At 56.3% G+C, this 14,819-nt stretch overlaps 4 pseudogenes; all 4 read left to right on the top strand.

Annotated features, from left to right (window-relative positions):
- Window positions 1-2,430: 2,430 nt before the first annotated feature.
- On the top strand, window positions 2,431-4,574 carry LOC149746700 (uncharacterized protein SPEM3 pseudogene; annotated as a pseudogene).
- Window positions 4,575-6,623: 2,049 nt separating this feature from the next.
- Window positions 6,624-7,621, top strand: LOC149746699 (uncharacterized protein SPEM3 pseudogene; annotated as a pseudogene).
- Window positions 7,584-8,913, top strand: LOC149746698 (uncharacterized protein SPEM3 pseudogene; annotated as a pseudogene).
- Window positions 8,914-11,886: 2,973 nt separating this feature from the next.
- Window positions 11,887-13,826, top strand: LOC149746697 (uncharacterized protein SPEM3-like; annotated as a pseudogene).
- The last annotated feature ends 993 nt before the right edge of the window (window positions 13,827-14,819 follow it).

Raw genomic sequence — 14,819 nt, 5'->3', positions numbered from 1 at the left:
GGCATCCAATTCTGATCCCTGGCGGTCCAGTTGTTGGGAGTTGGCACTTTCACTGCTGTGGCTGGAGTTCAATCCCTGGTCGGGGAACTCAGACCCCGCAAGCTTCATGGTATGGCCAAAAAAAAAAAAAAAATTCTGTTACTCAGTGCCATGACCTTCTAAGTGCTCAGTAGGCACATGGAGCTAGCGGCTACTGTATTGGACGGCACAGATTTAGAACATTTCCATCATCATGGAAAATGCCATTAGAGAGCAGTGCTTTAGAGTTTAGAGCAATTTTCCTTTCCCTGTCACCCACCCCCAGCACCTTAAAGCTCCCCCAGAGCTCAGAGAACTTAGCTCTTTTTAGGGTGGCTCAGAGGCCACCCTCTGGGGAGGAGGTAAGATGTGGGGCTGGACAGCCAATGCTTGATTTCCCCGGACTGTGAGAAACGGTCCAGGCTTCAGTTTTCGTCATCTGGTCTCTTGGGTCACGATCAGATGTATGGAAACTTGCCTCCCCCGTTCTGGGCTGTGTTTGGGGCTCTTGGTTACTGAGGGAGAAGACCTCTCTTTGTCAGAGACTAGGAAACCTTGTGTTTTAGGCTGCCCAACTTGAGCCCTGGATTCTGAGGGTCCCCTCCTTCATAGGCCTCTAAATTTTTCGAGCTGTCTCCACTTAATTTTCTTCCCCATGGACTTAGGCCTAGTTCACTGTGGAGACAGACCCCTGGGAAAAAGGAATGTAAGAATTCCTGGGCTGCCGGCCCGAAGCCTGGCGGCCCAACTCCCCCCCGGCCCACGGACGGAGCCTCCCCAGCTGTGCTCACAGCCAGCCCAACCGCAGCCCGCACCCCTTCACGGGACACTTGAACTACTCCCGGGATCCCCACGAGGTGCGGCGCCGGGCGGCCGAATGGGCCGAGATGCTGCCCGTGCGGCGCCCTCTGGCCACGTCCGCCTCCCTCACGGTGCTGGCCGAGGCCTCGTACAAGCGGGCCCCGGCTCCCAGCTCAGCGCTGCTCCTCCGCCCCTCCCAGCCCCTGCCCGAACGTCCAGGCTAACGAGCACCCTCCACCTCCACCCACCTTCATGCCACTCAGCCGGAACCCGGGGGGCAATTCCAACTACCAGGTGTATGACAGCCTGGAGCGGAAGCGGCAACCGCAGGAGAGCCAAGCACGGGCCAACTCGCTGCTACCTTCCACCTCGGCCTCGAGGCCCTCTCTGCACAGGAGCCAGACTGGGAAAATGAAGTGACCGGTGGCAAATGGGGGCGGTGGCGGGCGGGGGCAGGGCATGGAGAGAGGAATAAAGAGCGCCGGAGTCCAGGAAACATTGGTGGTCTGTGGCTTGGAAGCGCCACTCCTTCTGCCAGCCTGGGCCCCTGCCCTTGGCTTCCTGCAATAAGAAGCCAGTGTCCCCTTCTTGGCCTGAGGGTCCCCTTGGTTTAGTGGCCACAGTTCTGCCAGCGGCCCCTCCTGGTCCTATACCATGCACTAAGTAGTTCTGCAGCTGCAGACTCCAAACCCCTGGTCTCTGGGCACCTCCTCTGTGTCTCAGCTGTCCCTGTCCCCAAAGAGCCTCATACAAGAAGCTGCTTCCAAAGTGGGAGGTTCCATACCTGGGCAGGTCCAGCTGCAGGCCCAGTGAAGGGCATGAAGAAGGCTGAGGCTCTGGACTCCAACCAGGCCTTCAGCAGGCCTCTGAGGCCGAGGTCTTCCTAGTCTCAAGAGGGACCAAGAGACGGAATGTGTCATTTGAACAAGTGAGTCAGTGGGTGGTGAGCAAATGAATGACCACTCGAGGGGAGGTGTGCCGGCCACCGGGCCCTGTTTGACTGTCCAGGCTCAGCTTACCTGACCCTGGTTACCAGGGAATGCTACCCTGGGTCCTCCTTTTCGTCCCCCTCCCTCACTGTGACCTCACCACCTGCCCCATTATGACCCAGTCTGGCTCCCAGTGACTATGTGGAGGCCAGGGGACCCAGGCAGTCCTTGAACCCCTGGTCATGGGTGAGCGAGCCCTCTACCGAGCCGAGCCATGCTCTGGCACCATCCCCAGGAAATGCCAGGAGCTAGGAGACTCAATTCTTTTGCTCCTGATCAGATTCACCTTCCTCAACTTGGGAATGAACGTGGTGACTATGGTCAGAGCAGGATCTGGGCAGCGGAGTTGGGGGAGCCCTGGGGCCTTGAAGGGGCTGAGGTGGGAGGGCTGCTGGGGTGTGGTCGGACAAGGGTTGGATTTCAGGGCTAACCCTGCTCTCGGTCTCCCCCCTCCCCTGCTTCCCTCAGCTCTGGAGGCATCTGAAGGGTTACTTGCGGGTACTTTTCAATCGTATTCTCCCCAAGGGTGAGTGGGCGCCAGCGTGAGCTCAGGGGATGTGGGCCTGTCCCCTTTCTTCTATCCCTGCCTTGATTCTCAGCCCCTCAGGAAGCCAGGCCCTGACCCGTCTCGCCTTTCCCCGCAGACAAGCAAGTCAGCTGTGTAGGCAGCCATCGCATGTGCATGCGCTGCTCCGTGGATCCCAAGAACCTGTGCTCAAGAGTTTCTTCCCGCTTCCGCCATGGCCCAAGCTTCCTGCTCGGGCACCCAAACCACCTTGACTCCTGGATACCAGACAAAAATTATGAAAAGGCTTCTAAGTGATGCTGGATGCCGCCTCAGTGTGGACGGGCTGCGGCTTCCACGGAGGCTCCACGGGGACTGTGGAAGGAGCGGGTAGTGAGAGCTGGGGAGGCCCCTCCGGTCACAGTCTTAAAGTCCCAAGCCAACTTTTACTCCAGGTAAGAGACATCTTCCAAGCTCCACAGGATGAGCAAGGTGGACGTGGTTCCTCTCTGCCTGCCCCAAGAGACCAAGACTAAGACCCCAGACTCTGACACAGCCCAGTCCCCAGCCAGGGCCCAGACCCGCCCCCCAGTTCAGCCCCCTGCGCATGAACCTGCCAAGGCCCAGACCTCCTCCTCAGCCCACCCCACTGAGCACACCCATCCCCCATTCTGAGATCTGCTCCTGAGGCCACGCCCATGAGCACGCTTCCGCCCAGGCCCAGAATATGGGGAATATGGAATGGAAGATCTCAAATGATGCCAAAGACAAATTTGAACAGTCCAAGACCTTCCTTTACTGGAGCTTCATTCCTTGCAGGTCTGAGAAGAGAAACCGGACCCCCAGACTCCAGTCTACCCCAAATTCCTGTACTCCAAGGATGCTGCACCTTCTCAACCTTGCCTCCATTCTGCAACGAGTACGCAGAACTCACCATGCACCATGCCTCCACCATGCACTCTTTATCTGCCCCTTGTTTCTTTCAGATACCGGGTCCTTCATCAACACAGCAACAGCCAGAAGCCCTCCAACTTAATACAAACCCCCACCTTTCCCCCAACCTCCAAGTCTTCTCAGTCTGTCCTCTCTTCCCAGGTCCCCATCCCTCCCCAGTTATCCATTACTTCCCAAATCCCAAGCCAGGCCCAAACCCATGAACTTCCTGAGAGTCAAGGCCTCAACCAAGGCTCTGTCCTCCCAAGGACCCCAGGCCCTTCCAAAGTCTGCAGAGTTTCCTGACACCCAGGCCTAACCACAAACCCAGGCCTCCCCAAGAACCCAGCCCTTGCTCAAGACCAAGGCCTCCACAAGCTTCCAGGCCTTCCCGAACATGCTGGAATTTACAGGGGCTCAGAACATACACATGACCCTAGCTTACACAAGTACTCAGGAATTCATCGAGATCCTGGCCCCCATACGAGTCTGGCCCTTACTCAATACTCTGGCTCATCCAAGAGATAGGGCCTCCATAACAACTCATGCCTTATCCCAAATCCTGGCCTCCACAAGAACCCTCTAGGAACTGACTCTGTCCAAGTTTTGGGCCCACATCAGACCCGACAGTCATTTATATCTGAGGCAGTTCCTCGAAAGGAGGATGCAGGGCAGCACATACCATGGACTTCTATCCCACCCAGTCAGAACTCCTGCTCGCCCAAGGCTCAGGTGGCCTACAATGACCTGCAAACCTTCTCAGAAGTACCTGTACTGATTGAGCTGCAATCATCCTCCCGGCGAGCAGGCAGCCAAGACTGGGTGTACCACCCCATGGATACAGTTCCTCCAGCCTGCCAGAACTATCGCCAGATGTCTACGCCTCCCAAAACCAGCTGGAAGCCCTACTGTCCTGGGTCAGGCACCCGGCTCGGGCATGTCGTCTTTGACGCCCGCCAGAGACAGTTCAGAGCAGGCATGGACAAGTGAGCAGCTCTGTCTCCCAGGCACCTTCACCGAGAGACATCCAACAACTCACCGGAGACCATCAAGGAGTGGGGATATCAGTGTGTGATGAGCAACTTAGAAAAAGAGGGGACAGATATGCACGAGGAATGAAGAGACAAGAGAAGTGTTCTGCGGTTGTTTGAGGACATTCACCCTAGCCCCATCCCACAGGGCCTGATGAGGACCTAAGCTATCCCTGCTTTCCCTCCATCGCTCTCTAGCTGAATCTGTCATCCCCAAGGCCCTAGAGCTGCATTGTCAATTACAGTAGCCACTAGCCAAATGCCTATTAGAATGTAAATTAGTTAAAATTAAGGAAAATTAATTCTGTTAAAAATTAAGTTAAAAATTCTCTTCCTCATGGAACGGAGTTTCCCTGGCATCCAATTCTGTTCCCTGGTGGTCTAGGTGTTGGGACCTGGCGCTTTCACTGCTGTGGCTGGGTTTCAATCCCTGGTGGGGGAACTCAGACCCCGCAAGCTTCATGCTTTGGCCAAAAAAAAAAAAATTCTGTTACTCAGTGCCATGACCTTCTAAGTGCTCAGTAGGCACATGGAGCTAGCGGCTACTGTATTGGACGGCACAGATTTAGAACATTTCCATCATCATGGAAAATGCCATTAGAGAGCAGTGCTTTAGAGTTTAGAGCAATTTTCCTTTCCCTGTCACCCACCCCCAGCACCTTAAAGCTCCCCCAGAGCTCAGAGAACTTAGCTCTTTTTAGGGTGGCTCAGAGGCCACCCTCTGGGGAGGAGGTAAGATGTGGGGATGGACAGCCAATGCTTGATTTCCCCGGACTGTGAGAAACGGTCCAGGCTTCAGTTTTCGTCATCTGGTCTCTTGGGTCACGATCAGATGTATGGAAACTTGCCTCCCCCGTTCTGGGCTGTGTTTGGGGCTCTTGGTTACTGAGGGAGAAGACCTCTCTTTGTCAGAGACTAGGAAACCTTGTGTTTTAGGCTGCCCAACTTGAGCCCTGGATTCTGATGGTCCCCTCCTTCATAGGCCTCTAAATTTTTCGAGGTGTCTCCACTTAATTTTCTTGCCCATGGACTTAGGCCTAGTTCACTGTGGAGACAGACCCCTGGGAAAAAGGAATGTAAGAATTCCTGGGCTCCCGGCCCGGAGCCTGGCGGCGCAACTCTCCCCCGGCCCACGGACGGAGCCTCCCCAGCTGTGCTCACAGCCAGCCCAACCGCAGCCCGCACCCCTTCACGGGACACTTGAACTACTCCCGGGATCCCCACGAAGTGCGGCGCCGGGCGGCCGAATGGGCCGAGATGCTGCCCGTGCGGCGCCCTCTGGCCACGTCCGCCTCCCTCACGGTGCTGGCCGAGGTCTCGTACAAGCGGGCCCCGGCTCCCAGCTCAGCGCTGCTCCTCCGCCCCTCCCAGCCCCTGCCCGACGTCCAGGCTAACGAGCACCCTCCCCCTCCACCCACCTTCATGCCACTCAGCCGGAACCCGGGGGGCAATGCCAACTACCAGGTGTATGACAGCCTGGAGCGGAAGCGGCAACCGCAGGAGAGCCAAACGTGGGCCAAGTCACTGCTACCTTCCACCTCGGCCTCGAGGCCCTCTCTGCACAGGAGCCAGACTGGGAAAATGAACTGACCGGCGGCAAATGGGGGCGGTCGCGGGGGGGCGGGGGGGCAGGGCATGGAGAGAGGAATAAAGAGCGCCAGAGTCCAGGAAACATTGGTGGTCTGTGGCTTGGAAGCGCCACTCCTTCTGCCAGCCTTGGTCCCTGCCCTTGGCTTCCTGCAATAAGAAGCCAGTGTCCCCTTCTTGGCCTGAGGGTCCCCTTGGTTTAGTGGGCACAGTCCTGACAGCAGGCCCCTCCTGGTCCTATACCATGCACTAAGTAGTTCTGCAGCTGCAGACTCCAAACCACTGGTGTCTGGGCACCTCCTCTGTGTCTCAGCTGTCCCTGTCCCCAAAGAGCCTCATACAAGAAGCTGCTTCCAACCTGGGAGGTTCCACATCTGGGCAGGTCCAGCTCCACGCCCAGTGAAGGGCATGAAGTAGGCTGAGGCTCTTGACTGCAGCCAGGCCTTCCAAAGGGCTCTGAGGCCAAGGTCTTCATATTCTCAGGAGGGCCAAGAAATGGAATGTGTCATTTGAACAAGTGAGTCAGCGGGCGGTGAGTGAATGATTGATCACTCAAGTGGAGGTGTGCCGGCCTTCGGGCCATGTTTGACTGTCCAGGCTCAGCTTACCTCACCCTGGTTACCAGGGAATGCCACCCTGGGCCCTCCTTTTCGTCCCCCTCCCTCACTGTGACCTCACCACCTGCCCCATTATGACCCAGTCAAGCTCCCAGTTAAAAGTGGAGGGCAGGGGGCCCAGGCAGTCCTGGGAGCAACGGCCATGGGTGAGCGAACCTACTATGGAGCTGAGCCGTTCCCTGGCCCCATTCCCAGGAAATGCCAGGAGCAAGGAGACGCAATTCTTCTGCTCCTGGTCAGCTTGATCTTCGTCAACGTGGGGATCAACATGGTGATTATGGTCAGGGCAGGATATGTGCAGCGGGGTTGGGGGAGCCCTGGGGTCTTGAAGGGGCTGAGGTGGGAGGGCTGCTGGGGTGTGGCCGGACAAGGGTTGGATTTCCGGGCTAACCCTGCTCTCGGTCTCCCCCCTCCCCTGCTTCCCTCAGCTCTGGAGGCATCTGAAGAGATTCTTGCGGGCGCTTTTCAAACGTCTTTTCCCCAAAGGTGAGTGGGCGCCAGCATGGGCTCATGGGATGTGGGCCTGTCCCCTTTCTTCTATCCCTGCCTTGATTCTCAGCCCCTCAGGAAGCCAGGCCCTGACCCATCTCGCCTTTCCCCGCAGACAAGTATGCCAGCTGTGTAGGCAGCCATCGCATGCGCATGCGCTGCTCCGTGGATACGAAGAACCTGTGCTCAAGAGTTTCTTCCCGCTTCCGCCATGGCCCAAGCTTCCTGCTCGGGCACCCAAACCACCTTGACTCCTGGATACCAGACAAAAATTATGAAAAGGCTTCTAAGTGCTGCTGGATGCCGCCTCAGTGTGGACGGGCTGCGGCTTCCACGGAGGCTCCACGGGGACTGTGGAAGGAGCGGGTAGTGAGAGCTGGGGAGGCCCCTCCGGTCACAGTCTTAAAGTCCCAAGCCAACTTTTACTCCAGGTAAGAGACATCTTCCAAGCTCCACAGGATGAGCAAGGTGAACGTGGTTCCTCTCTGCCTGCCCCAAGAGACCAAGACTAAGACCCCAGACTCTGACACAGCCCAGTCCGCAGCCCGGGCCCAGACCCGCCCCACAGTTCAGCCCCCTGCGCATGAACCTGCCAAGGCCCAGACCTCCTCCTCAGCCCACCCCACTGAGCACACCCATCCCCCATTCTGAGATCTGCTCCTGAGGCCACGCCTATGAGCACACTTCCGCCCAGGCCCAGAATATGGGGAATATGGAATGGAAGATCTCAAATGATGCCAAAGACAAATGTGAACAGTCCAAGACCTTCCCTTACTGCAGCTTCCTTCCTTGCAGGTCCGAGAAGAGAAACACGGACCCCCAGACTCCAGTCTACCCCAAATTCCTGTACTCCAAGGATGCTGCACCTTCTCAACCTTGCCTCCATTCTGCAACGAGTGCCCAAAGCTCACCATGCACCATGCCTCCACCATACACTCTTTATCTGCCCCTTGTTTCTTTCAGATACCGGGTCCTTCATCAACACAGCAACAGCCAGAAGCCCTCCAACTTAACACAAACCCCCACCTTTCCCCCAACCTCCAAGTCTTCTCAGTCTGTCCTCTCTTCCCAGGTCCCCATCCCTCCCAAGATATCCATTACTTCCCCAATCCAAAGCCAGGCCCAAACCCATGAACTTCCTGAGAGTCAAGGCCTCAACCAAGGCTCTGTCCTCCCAAGGACCCCAGGCCCTTCCAAAGTCTGCAGAGTTTCCTGACACCCAGGCCTAACCACAAACCCAGGCCTTCCCAAGAACCCAGGCCTTGCTCAAGACCAAGGCCTCCACAAGCTTCCAGGCCTTCCCGAACATGCTGGAATTTACAGGGGCTCAGAACATACACATGACCCTAGCTTACACAAGTACTCAGGAATTCATCGAGATCCTGGCCCCCATAAGAGTCTGGCCCTTACTCAATACTCTGGCTCATCCAAGAGATAGGGCCTCCATAACAACTCATGTCTTATCCCAAATCCTGGCCTCCACAAGAACCTTCTGGGAACTGACTCTGTCCAAGTTTTGGGCCCACATCAGACCCGACAGTCATTTATATCTGAGGCAGTTCCTCAAAAGGAGGATGCAGGGCAGCACATACCATGGACTTCTATCCCACCCAGTCAGAACTCCTGCTCGCCCAAGGCTCAGGTGGCCTACAATGACCTGCAAACCTTCTCAGAAGTACCTGTACTGATTGAGCTGCAATCATCCTCCCGGCGAGCAGGCAGCCAAGACTGGGTGTACCACCCCATGGATACAGTTCCTCCAGCCTGCCAGAACTATCGCCAGATGTCTACGCCTCCCAAAACCAGCTGGAAGCCCTACTGTCCTGGGTCAGGCACCCGGCTCGGGCATGTCGTCTTTGACGCCTGCCAGAGACAGTTCAGAGCAGGCAGGGACAAGTGAGAAGCTCTGTCTCCCAGGCGCCTTCACTGAGAGACATCCAACAACTCACCGGAGACCATCAAGGAGTGGGGATATCAGTGTGTGATGAGCAACTTAGAAAAAGAGGGGATGCATGAGGAATAAAGAGACAAGAGAAGTGTTCTGCGGTTGTTTGAGGACATTCACCCCCGCCCCATCCCACAGGGCCTGATGAGGACCTAAGCTATCCCTGCTTTCCCTCCATCGCTGTCTGGCTGAATCTGTCATCCCCAAGGCCCTAGAGCTGCATTGTCAATTACAGTAGTCACTAGCCAAATGCCTATTAGAATGTAAATTAGTTAAAATTAAGGAAAATTAATTCTGTTAAAAATTAAGTTAAAAATTCTCTTCCTCAGGGAACGGAATATCCCTGGCATCCAATTCTGTTCCCTGGTGGTCCAGGTGTTGGGACCTGGCGCTTTCACTGCTGTGGCTGGGTTTCAATCCCTGGTCTGGGAACTCAGACCCCGCAAGCTTCATGCTTTGGCCAAAAAAAAAAAAATTCTGTTACTCAGTGCCATGACCTTCTAAGTGCTCAGTAGGCACATGGAGCTAGCGGCTACTGTATTGGACGGCACAGATTTAGAACATTTCCATCATCATGGAAAATGCTATTAGAGAGCAGTGCTTTAGAGTTTAGAGCAATTTTCCTTTCCCTGTCACCCACCCCCAGCACCTTAAAGCTCCCCCAGAGCTCAGAGAACTTAGCTCTTTTTAGGGTGGCTCAGAGGCCACCCTCTGGGGAGGAGGTAAGATGTGGGGATGGACAGCCAATGCCTGATTTCCCCAGACTGTGAGAAAGAGCCCAGGCTTCAGTTTTCCTCATCTGGTCTCTTGGGTCACGATCAGATGTATGGAAACTTGCCTCCCCCGTTCTGGGCTGTGTTTGGGGCTCTTGGTTACTGAGGGAGAAGACCTCTCTTTGTCAGTGACTAGGAAACCTTGTGTTTTAGGCTGCCCAACTTGAGCCCTGGATTCTGAAGGTCCCCTCCTTCATAGGCCTCTAAATTTTTCGAGGTGTCTCCTCTTAATTTTCTTGCCCATGGACTTAGGCCTAGTTCACTGTGGAGACAGACCCCTGGGAAAAAGGAATGTAAGAATTCCTGGGCTGCCGGCCCGAAGTCTGGCGGCGCAACTCCCCCCCGGCCCACGGACGGAACCTCCCCAGCTGTGCTCACAGCCAGCCCAACCGCAGCCCGCACCCCTTCACGGGACACTTGAACTACTCCCGGGATCCCCACGAGGTGCGGCGCCGGGCGGCCGAATGGGCCGAGATGCTGCCCGTCGGCGCCCTCTGGCCACGTCCGCCTCCCTCACGGTGCTGGCCGAGGCCTCGTACAAGCGGGCCCCGGCTCCCAGCTCAGCGCTGCTCCTCCACCCCTCCCAGCCCCTGCCCGACGTCCAGGTTACCGAGCACCCTCCACCTCCACCCACCTTCACGCCACTCAGCCGGAACCCGGGGGGCAATGCCAACTACCAGGTGTATGACAGCCTGGAGCGGAAGCGGCAACCGCAGGAGAGCCAAGCACGGGCCAACTCGCTGCTACCTTCCACCTCGGCCTCGAGGCCCTCTCTGCACAGGAGACAGACTGGGAAAATGAACTGACCGGCGGCAAATGGGGGCGGTGGCGGGCGGGGGCAGGGCATGGAGAGAGGAATAAAGAGCGCCGGAGTCCAGGAAACATTGGTGGTCTGTGGCTTGGAAGCGCCACTCCTTCTGCCAGCCTGGGCCCCTGCCCTTGGCTTCCTGCAATAAGAAGCCAGTGTCCCCTTCTTGGCCTGAGGGTCCCCTTGGTTTAGTGGCCACAGTTCTGCCAGCAGGCCCCTCCTGGTCCTATACCATGCACTAAGTACATCTGCAGCTGCAGACTCCAAACCACTGGTCTCTGGGCACCTCCTCTGTGTCTCAGCTGTCCCTGTCCCCAAAGAGCCTCATACAAGAAGCTGCTTCCAAAGTGGGAGGTGCCACACCTGGGCAGGTCCAGCTGCAGGCCCAGTGAAGGGCATGAAGAAGGCTGAGGCTCTGGACTCCAACCAGGCCTTCAGCAGGCCTCTGAGGCCGAGGTCTTCCTAGTCTCAAGAGGGACCAAGAGACGGAATGTGTCATTTGAACAAGTGAGTCAGTGGGTGGTGAGCAAATGAATGACCACTCGAGGGGAGGTGTGCCGGCCACCGGGCCCTGTTTGACTGTCCAGGCTCAGCTTACCTGACCCTGGTTACCAGGGAATGCTACCCTGGGTCCTCCTTTTCGTCCCCCTCCCTCACTGTGACCTCACCACCTGCCCCATTATGACCCAGTCTGGCTCCCAGTGACTATGTGGAGGCCAGGGGACCCAGGCAGTCCTTGAACCCCTGGTCATGGGTGAGCGAGCCCTCTACCGAGCCGAGCCATGCTCTGGCACCATCCCCAGGAAATGCCAGGAGCTAGGAGACTCAATTCTTTTGCTCCTGATCAGATTCACCTTCCTCAACTTGGGAATGAACGTGGTGACTATGGTCAGAGCAGGATCTGGGCAGCGGAGTTGGGGGAGCCCTGGGGCCTTGAAGGGGCTGAGGTGGGAGGGCTGCTGGGGTGTGGTCGGACAAGGGTTGGATTTCAGGGCTAACCCTGCTCTCGGTCTCCCCCCTCCCCTGCTTCCCTCAGCTCTGGAGGCATCTGAAGGGTTACTTGCGGGTACTTTTCAATCGTATTCTCCCCAAGGGTGAGTGGGCGCCAGCGTGAGCTCAGGGGATGTGGGCCTGTCCCCTTTCTTCTATCCCTGCCTTGATTCTCAGCCCCTCAGGAAGCCAGGCCCTGACCCGTCTCGCCTTTCCCCGCAGACAAGCAAGTCAGCTGTGTAGGCAGCCATCGCATGTGCATGCGCTGCTCCGTGGATCCCAAGAACCTGTGCTCAAGAGTTTCTTCCCGCTTCCGCCATGGCCCAAGCTTCCTGCTCGGGCACCCAAACCACCTTGACTCCTGGATACCAGACAAAAATTATGAAAAGGCTTCTAAGTGATGCTGGATGCCGCCTCAGTGTGGACGGGCTGCGGCTTCCACGGAGGCTCCACGGGGACTGTGGAAGGAGCGGGTAGTGAGAGCTGGGGAGGCCCCTCCGGTCACAGTCTTAAAGTCCCAAGCCAACTTTTACTCCAGGTAAGAGACATCTTCCAAGCTCCACAGGATGAGCAAGGTGGACGTGGTTCCTCTCTGCCTGCCCCAAGAGACCAAGACTAAGACCCCAGACTCTGACACAGCCCAGTCCCCAGCCAGGGCCCAGACCCGCCCCCCAGTTCAGCCCCCTGCGCATGAACCTGCCAAGGCCCAGACCTCCTCCTCAGCCCACCCCACTGAGCACACCCATCCCCCATTCTGAGATCTGCTCCTGAGGCCACGCCCATGAGCACGCTTCCGCCCAGGCCCAGAATATGGGGAATATGGAATGGAAGATCTCAAATGATGCCAAAGACAAATTTGAACAGTCCAAGACCTTCCTTTACTGGAGCTTCATTCCTTGCAGGTCTGAGAAGAGAAACCGGACCCCCAGACTCCAGTCTACCCCAAATTCCTGTACTCCAAGGATGCTGCACCTTCTCAACCTTGCCTCCATTCTGCAACGAGTACGCAGAACTCACCATGCACCATGCCTCCACCATGCACTCTTTATCTGCCCCTTGTTTCTTTCAGATACCGGGTCCTTCATCAACACAGCAACAGCCAGAAGCCCTCCAACTTAATACAAACCCCCACCTTTCCCCCAACCTCCAAGTCTTCTCAGTCTGTCCTCTCTTCCCAGGTCCCCATCCCTCCCCAGTTATCCATTACTTCCCAAATCCCAAGCCAGGCCCAAACCCATGAACTTCCTGAGAGTCAAGGCCTCAACCAAGGCTCTGTCCTCCCAAGGACCCCAGGCCCTTCCAAAGTCTGCAGAGTTTCCTGACACCCAGGCCTAACCACAAACCCAGGCCTCCCCAAGAACCCAGCCCTTGCTCAAGACCAAGGCCTCCACAAGCTTCCAGGCCTTCCCGAACATGCTGGAATTTACAGGGGCTCAGAACATACACATGACCCTAGCTTACACAAGTACTCAGGAATTCATCGAGATCCTGGCCCCCATACGAGTCTGGCCCTTACTCAATACTCTGGCTCATCCAAGAGATAGGGCCTCCATAACAACTCATGCCTTATCCCAAATCCTGGCCTCCACAAGAACCCTCTAGGAACTGACTCTGTCCAAGTTTTGGGCCCACATCAGACCCGACAGTCATTTATATCTGAGGCAGTTCCTCGAAAGGAGGATGCAGGGCAGCACATACCATGGACTTCTATCCCACCCAGTCAGAACTCCTGCTCGCCCAAGGCTCAGGTGGCCTACAATGACCTGCAAACCTTCTCAGAAGTACCTGTACTGATTGAGCTGCAATCATCCTCCCGGCGAGCAGGCAGCCAAGACTGGGTGTACCACCCCATGGATACAGTTCCTCCAGCCTGCCAGAACTATCGCCAGATGTCTACGCCTCCCAAAACCAGCTGGAAGCCCTACTGTCCTGGGTCAGGCACCCGGCTCGGGCATGTCGTCTTTGACGCCCGCCAGAGACAGTTCAGAGCAGGCATGGACAAGTGAGCAGCTCTGTCTCCCAGGCACCTTCACCGAGAGACATCCAACAACTCACCGGAGACCATCAAGGAGTGGGGATATCAGTGTGTGATGAGCAACTTAGAAAAAGAGGGGACAGATATGCACGAGGAATGAAGAGACAAGAGAAGTGTTCTGCGGTTGTTTGAGGACATTCACCCTAGCCCCATCCCACAGGGCCTGATGAGGACCTAAGCTATCCCTGCTTTCCCTCCATCGCTCTCTAGCTGAATCTGTCATCCCCAAGGCCCTAGAGCTGCATTGTCAATTACAGTAGCCACTAGCCAAATGTCTATTAGAATGTAAATTAGTTAAATTTAAGGAAAATTAATTCTGTTAAAAATTAAGTTAAAAATTCTCTTCCTCAGGGAACGGAATATCCCTGGCATACAATTCTGTTCCCTGGTGGTCCAGGTGTTGGGACCTGGCGCTTTCACTGCTGTGGCTGGGTTTCAATCCCTGGTCTGGGAACTCAGACCCCGCAAGCTTCATGCTTTGGCCAAAAAAAAAAAAATTCTGTTACTCAGTGCCATGACCTTCTAAGTGCTCAGTAGGCACATGGAGCTAGCGGCTACTGTATTGGACGGCACAGATTTAGAACATTTCCATCATCATGGAAAATGCTATTAGAGAGCAGTGCTTTAGAGTTTAGAGCAATTTTCCTTTCCCTGTCACCCACCCCCAGCACCTTAAAGCTCCCCCAGAGCTCAGAGAACTTAGCTCTTTTTAGGGTGGCTCAGAGGCCACCCTCTGGGGAGGAGGTAAGATGTGGGGATGGACAGCCAATGCCTGATTTCCCCAGACTGTGAGAAAGAGCCCAGGCTTCAGTTTTCGTCATCTGGTCTCTTGGGTCACGATCAGATGTATGGAAACTTGCCTCCCCCGTTCTGGGCTGTGTTTGGGGCTCTTGGTTACTGAGGGAGAAGACCTCTCTTTGTCAGTGACTAGGAAAACTTGTGTTTTAGGCTGCCCAACTTGAGCCCTGGATTCTGAGGGTCCCCTCCTTCATAGGCCTCTAAATTTTTCGAGGTGTCTCCACTTAATTTTCTTGCCCACGGACTTAGGCCTAGTTCACTGTGGAGACAGACCCCTGGGAAAAAGGAATGTAAGAATTCCTGGGCTGCCGGCCCGGAGCCTGGCGGCGCAACTCCCCCCCGGCCCACAGACGGAGCCTCCCCAGCTGTGCTCACAGCCAGCCCAACCGCAGCCCGCACCCCTTCACGGGACACTTGAACTACTCCCGGGATCCCCACGAGGTGCGGCGCCGGGTGGCCGAATGGGCCGAGATGCTGCCCGTGCGGCGCCCTCTGGCCAC

This window comes from Delphinapterus leucas, chromosome 19 (genome assembly GCF_059928025.1).
Source record: "Delphinapterus leucas isolate spDelLeu-1000000601 "Yukka" chromosome 19, BTC_Dleu_Yukka2, whole genome shotgun sequence".
Classification (NCBI taxonomy): Eukaryota; Metazoa; Chordata; class Mammalia; order Artiodactyla; family Monodontidae; genus Delphinapterus; species Delphinapterus leucas.
The sequence above is the reverse complement of the archived record's forward strand: the minus strand, read 5'-3'. Positions and strand labels throughout refer to the sequence as shown.